This window comes from Pseudophryne corroboree, chromosome 6 (assembly GCF_028390025.1).
Source record: "Pseudophryne corroboree isolate aPseCor3 chromosome 6, aPseCor3.hap2, whole genome shotgun sequence".
Classification (NCBI taxonomy): domain Eukaryota; kingdom Metazoa; phylum Chordata; class Amphibia; order Anura; family Myobatrachidae; genus Pseudophryne; species Pseudophryne corroboree.
In genome coordinates this window covers 695,209,391-695,216,207 of record NC_086449.1, presented here as the reverse complement: position 1 = coordinate 695,216,207, position 6,817 = coordinate 695,209,391, and the positions used below count along the sequence as shown (strand labels likewise).

At 44.6% G+C, this 6,817-nt stretch overlaps 1 pseudogene; it reads right to left on the bottom strand.

Moving 5' to 3' along the window:
- Positions 1-2,292: 2,292 nt before the first annotated feature.
- On the bottom strand, positions 2,293-2,411 carry LOC134937335 (5S ribosomal RNA; annotated as a pseudogene).
- Between the last annotated feature and the right edge of the window lie 4,406 nt (positions 2,412-6,817).

Genomic DNA, 6,817 nt, shown 5'->3' with positions numbered 1-6,817 from the left:
AGCTTCGGTGACGTACATTTCTTGGGGCCAAAGGACGATGTTGCCACCTTTATCCGAAGGTTTTATAATGATATCGTGCCATGTTCCTAATTCCTGGAGTGCTTTTCTCTCCTTAAATTTGAGGTTATTAGGAAATTGATGAAGTCCGCTTTTGGTTTGTACGTAGATGTCATCAAATTCTTTCGACACTCTATTCAAGAAGACCTTGATCTCTGGGCTCTTGTTATCGGGAGGGAAAAAAGAGGATTTAGGTCTGCACTTTGGTCTCTGAGTAGATGCTTCATCCATATTGGATTCCCTACGAAGATGTTCTAGTTCCTGGATATCGTTGAGGTCTTCCGCAGACCAATCCTGGTCTGCAGAGTTCTCAGGAAGTCTTAATTCTTGTTTGGCAAAGAATTTTTTCAGGAGGAGCTTCCTCCCGAATAATCTCAAGTCCTTTTCCCAAGAAAATCTGTTAAAGGATCTTACCGGGGAGAATGAAAGTCCCTTGGCGAGTACCTCCATATGGTCAGGGGATAGAGACCTTGTGGATAAATTAATGACCTGAAGTTTGGCAGGATTGGTCGGGTTTACCGTAGTGTCTTCCTCTGTCGGACTGGATATCGGGCAGTCCTCGGTATGTCCCAATCTTGATTGCGCCCGTCGCCTCTTCTTTCCCCCTCTCCTTGTTTTCCCCGGGTTCTGATGCGACCTCTTGGCCTCTGTCCTTGACCTAAAAAACGTGGGGCAAAGTCTTCTGCCTCTTCACGATTGTATGTAGTACCTTCGAAGGTTTCGCTGGCCGAGTTTCCACTATTGGAAGATTCAAATTCAGAGAAGGTGGGATCTTCCCTTCATTTTCTGTTCTTATTTTAGGGTGTAGGATTCCACCTGAAAACGTCGCCACGTGAGAAATCGTGTCTGTCCCTAATGAATTTGCTGCGTTTTCGATCAACTATTGCTTGTTCATACACGACTATTTCTTTCTTGTGTTTCTCGAAGGCTGTTTGAAAGGATAGATCTTTTTCCCACGTTTCCAGTGTTTTGCCAAGTTCGTCAATCTCTTTCTCGACCTGGTCTATAAGTAGAGTGTCGTGTTTGACCAAAAGGTGCAATAGTTCATGAGAACATTTGAGCAGAACTGCTTCCCATTCGGTTTTCAAATTATCAGTTGCGAGAGGAAAAGATGGGAATATTTTAGGCCTTAGGCCCCGAGGTACAATCTTATGTTTGATATAATTTTCTAAGGTCGTAACATCCCACGATAGGCGTGTCCTCTTCTGCAGGCTTTTCTGTAGCCTGGAGAAGGTGGTCCGCCAGTCTAAATTAGGAGTAGATTGTTCATAGGTCTCAGGGACCGGGTCCCCAAAATTTTCCAAATTCTGGCGTCTTAGTAGCTCAGTCTTCAGTGAGAATGTGGTCATAATGGATTCTGATATAGAACTTAAGCAATATATTGCTAATAAGTTTGTTGGGTATTTCGAGTTGCTCCTCAATAACAATAATTAAGCAGAATAGTGATAGTGCTTAGCTGCTAAAAAGGATCATAGGGTAAAAAGAGGGAAGGATATTGATATAATCAGTATACAAAATAAGGCAAGAAAACCGTGCCAGACGATCAGAGACTGTTGTTAAAACAGCATAGACTAATACTTATGACTAGACAGGGGGCGATCGGGCACCGGTCAGATTAATGCAATATTGATATTAGAAAACCAAAATTTGGACAATTAAACACTCCAAAATAGGAGAAAAAAGAAAAAAAACACCTGTTTTTTACTTGGATAGATGACGTTGTCCTAATTGGTGGTGCGCCCAGAGCCAAAGAGTACACATACTGGGAAAATGGAGAAAAAGAAGGCTCTTGTGTGGGCACACTCTTGGAAAGAAAGGAAAATTCCTATAACATATACAAAGAAATACTTAAAACATAACTTTTAATGTTGACGTTTATAATGAAATTACCCATATAGCTGATCCATAAAAAAAAAAGTGTTCTGGTCTGTTTAATCACAATGCGTGATTGGAATGGTTGTAGACATTTGATCGTCTTACCCCCATTTCCCCTGACCAGTACAGAATATCTGTATTGATGGAACCAAGGAATGGTCATAAGGATTATTTGATAAGTACGTCCCACTAGGGCTACTTAAATTCAAAGATAGGTAGTCTCCTGCATTCACAGGGACCTGACTTTCTGACGTAAGCCACAATAATTGGTCGTTGGCCACAAATGAAAGAAAGGAAGTAAGAATTAGTGGTGATACTGCTGTTGGCGTCGCAATTCACATAGGGAGGGAAATGGTCCCTGCTCTACAACATCGGGTATTCGCAGGAAGTCTCCTCTCCCGGTACTAAACCGGCCCAATGCTGTTTGGCTTCCAAGATCGGACGAGATCGGGCATTGGCAGCGTGGTATGATAGTAGAGAATTTATATGACAGTACACCAATGAGAGTGCACCTATATAAGAAAATAGGAGAAAGAGGAGGAAGAAAAAGATGATAGAAAATGAGAACAGTTTAAACAGGGAAGGAGATAAATTAGTACAGTACAAATAGGTGGATCTGCTTTCTGCGTTAGACACAGCTCATTAAATCCCACATCTGTGGTATTGTGCTCCGTGAATCGCAGATGAGAGTCCACGAAAAAATAGTAAAGTGTGAGCGAGAGGTATGAAATATTTGATTTTGATTAAATTATCAGTGAAGAATTGTCACAAAGGACTGGTAAGGAATTGAGATAAAATAAGATTATATCTGTCCTCAGAGAAATCACATAATATTTTAAACATTGATTTGAGAAATCTCATCAATGATCATCATACATCCTATGCTGAGTGTAGAGATTCAATTGAATTTAACAGAATCAGGTGTGGTGAATCCCACAATCTGAGCCAAAAAAAATATAATGATGTTTCTAATCACAAAATACGTGCTGAGGATCACAGTGAATGAACTAATCTTATAACAATAACAACTGGCCTCTGCTGGTGAAAATTCAGTATACCAGTGTAAATTCTCTACCAGGTGTTAGCTTAGAAGATCGAAGGAAAAGGAAAAGGGGATGGGAGGAAAATTTTATACTATATGTTTTGCTTTTAGGCAATAGCGCTATAACCAAAATCTATATGTGTGCTACACAGGTCTAATCACATATTGTCCAATAAAGCATATTAATAAATGCACATAGAATGTTGCTGTCTGTGCACATTGTACACAGAACAGCGGTGGGCTTACGGTCACCAAAATTGGAAAGAAGTAGGCAGGTCAGGGCATCGTCAGGGGGGGGGGCCCGCCATGTGTGGTCCCCCCCCCGTGGAAAATGCGTTTTGCCCTGACGGGCTTGTTCACTTCCGGGTTAGAGGGGTAAGTGAGGAGTGTGGTTGGGAAGCAGCTAATAAGTAGATGCTGACCAATGGCCGGACGATTCATAAACGGTGGGCCGGGGATAACAGCTGCCGCTGAGGAGCTTCAGTCAGCTGTGAAAATGACGGAGCATGACGTGGAATAGGGGGCGGAGACTCGAGACGCAATATCGCTGGCAGTCCGTGTATGCACTTAGAATAGGGGGCGGTGGCAGAGCGTGACGTGGAATAGGAGGCGGGATCTCGGGACGCAATGTCGCTGGCTGTCCGTATATACCTTTGTGGGAGGAGTGGTCATATGGCCCTGAACAGCCGCGAGGTCCCGGGCGCCATCTTTGTGGAAGGCAAGTGTATGGTATAACGGCAGATAGACCTCGGGCGCCATCTTACAATATGGCAAATATGTAATAGAGGAGCTGCATAACGAAGGGAAAGCTAATTTAGCAATGGGTAAAAGACAAGATTAGGGGAACATGGTAATGTACAGGAACATTAAATAGAAAGAGGGGTAGGTAGGAATTTAGATAACAAGGGATTTGCTTTGATAAATAAATTAATCAAATTAGCATCAAGGATTATGATGTAATTGAAATAAAAGGATATAGTTAATGAATCATGATGATAATAAGAATTAAATCTAAAGAAAAAGTGGGAAAATGTGAATATTTAAAGTGGAATAGTGGTGAGTGTAAATTGAACCTGCTAAGGTTATAAGCGGTCGAAGAAACAATGGCAGGATGTGGGTGTGGGTGCAGGGTGAAGTGAGGAGAAGAATGGTGGAATGATCTAAGCCAGGATGTGGGTGTGGGTGATGGATAGGGTGAAGAGAGGAAAGGTTGAGGTAATTGGGGGGCCGTGTTGGATGTGATTTGGGGAAGACGGTGTGCAGATAAATTGAATAGTGGGAGGGAAGGGAAACACTGGCACTCACTGAGAGGTGAAAGGGGCGGGATGTGTGCCAGTTGACAAGTGAGCATGTAATGTTATGAAAAACTTAAACTGAGTGTAGGGAGTTCGTGGTGGCCGTGTTGGTCTGCACAGAGGTGTGGGTATTGAGGAGTGTCAAACAAATTAAGGAGGATGGACTGTGGTGGTAGGAGGGGGTGGGTGGAGGCGGGATGGGAAATGGGAATGGGGGGGAAAGAAAAAAGAAGAAAAGAAAAGGGAAGGAAGGGGAAGAGGAAAGGGGGGGAAAAGCGAGAAGAAGAAAAAAGGGAAGGTAGGGAAAAGTGGAAAGGGAAAAGGAGGTGTGAAAAAGAAGCTGGAAAAACAGACAACAATTGTGGAAAAACAGAAAAGAGAGAAGGCTGGAGCTAGTTATAATTCTGGGAGAAATATCACAGGAAAACTGCATAATTGATATTTTCATTCAGGCCATGAGGTCTGAGGCTGTTGAGACGAAGAATCCATTCACTCTCTTTCTTGTAGAGTTCCTTGGTAATGTCACCACCTCGTATGCCCAAGTGGACACGATCTAGGCCAAATGCTTTTAGTTCCTTGATGGATTCCTTGTGGTGATAGTGAAAATGCCTGGCAACAGAAGTGAGTTGTTTCATATGGGCAAGGTCTTTCGCTGCATTACTGTTAGGGTCTCCTGCCCTGTGCTGCCACGTCGTCATGGCAACCGGGAGACAAGTGCTAGCGGAGTGACCTGAGCGCAGCTGATACTCCGGTTCGGGTCTTTTGCTGTGCAGTGGTTATAGGCTCTGTGCATGGCAGGGGATCCGGTGCTGGTTTTTGTGCTCACAGTCTGTGAGGTCTGAGTGGGGCGTGGACAGCACCTGCTTTATAAGGCCTCTTCTCAGGGTAAGCAGATGCTGCTGAATCTTTGTTGGTTAGTCAGTTTCTGAAAGTTAGCCAGTACTGTGTAGCTTTGTATTTGTTTGTTGCTTACTGCAAATAGGCCTGGGGATTTGGTATTACACTCTGCCAATCCAGACCTAGCAGTAAGACTGGAGTCAGTCGTTTAGCTTGCTGGGGTTCTGTTACTACTCTGTGAACTTAGCAAGTTTGCGGCTGTATTCTAAGACTTGCCTGTCTAATCCTGTCTCACTTTGCTAGGTGTCAGGGGTCAGTTTAGTGGCAGTAAGCTGAACCTGTGCAGTGCAAGTGAGAATTAGGGTTGTGGAGACTCTCCTTGTGTCTATCATTCCATCTCTGACCAAGGAGTTTACTGCCACACCCATTGGTAACCCTTTAGGGTTTTGCTGTTGCCCTTAGCAACAGCATTTCGGGTTCTCTACGTATTAAAACACAACATCTTGCTTTTCCCATCTGAGCAGTTCTAATACAAGGGAGATACCCAGTTCCTTAGCCTCTGGGCTTCTCTGTTCACTTTGTGTGTATTTTGTTACCCTATCACCTTCTGTGTACGTTATGTCATATTCCCCAGTCTTTCTGTAAGTCCATTTGTTTTCAATAACAGTTCAAACACCAGTACATTCCTGCAGGCACTGGAGTGCATAACAGTCCTGACACCAGTACTTTCCTGCAGGCACTGGTGTGCATAACATATTCAGCAGCCTAATACTCCTGTTGAAATTTTGTGGGAATATGGAGCATACCCCTCAAAATACGTTGCAACAGGTGGTCGATCAGGTGCAGGTCCTGACTCGACAATTTAATGATTTGTCCATTAAAATGCACACCTCCCAGGCTGCTGGCGGAGCTCCCGCAGCAGCAGCACCTGCAGGGGTTAAGGAGCCGAAAGTAAATCTCCCGGATCGTTTTTCTGGAGATCGCTCGCAGTTCTTTTGTTTCAAGGAGAGCTGCAAGCTATACTTCCGGCTTAGGCCTCAGTCTTCTTGGTCGGAGATTCAGCGGGTGGGCATAGTGATTTCCTTGCTACAAGGAGACCCACAGGTCTGGGCATATGGGTTGCAGCCTGACTGTCCGTCGCTTAAAAGTGTTGATGCTTTTTTTATGGCACTGGGCATGTTGTATGATGACCCTGACAAGACGGCCTCAGCCGAGGCTCAGATTTCGATCCTTAAGCAAGGGCGAAGGCCAGTTGAGGTTTACTGTACGGAGTTTCGGAGGTTGGCCCATGATACCCAGTGGAATGACCCAGCCCTGAGACACCAGTACCGAAGAGGTCTTTCTAACCAGATAAAGGACCAACTGGTACAATATCCCTTGCCTGATAGCTTGGATCAGCTCATGCAGTTATCCATCCGGGTGGATAGACGGCTGAGAGAGCGTAGGCTTGAAAGGGAGACTGAGATTTCCTTCCTTCCCAAGGGATCCTCAGACTCTGAGGAATTTTCCGAGGAGCCTATGCAGATTGGGGCACCCGCCTCTCCTCGCGTGAGAAGACGCGGAGGAGACAGCAGGGGTTGTGTTTGTACTGTGGGAATAAAGGTCATGTGGTAGTATCATGCCCAGAAAAGCCGGAAAACTTCAGGGCCTGAGGGTGATGGGTAATATCCTGTCAGGCCAGAAGTCAGAATTTCCCAAGAAGACTTTTATC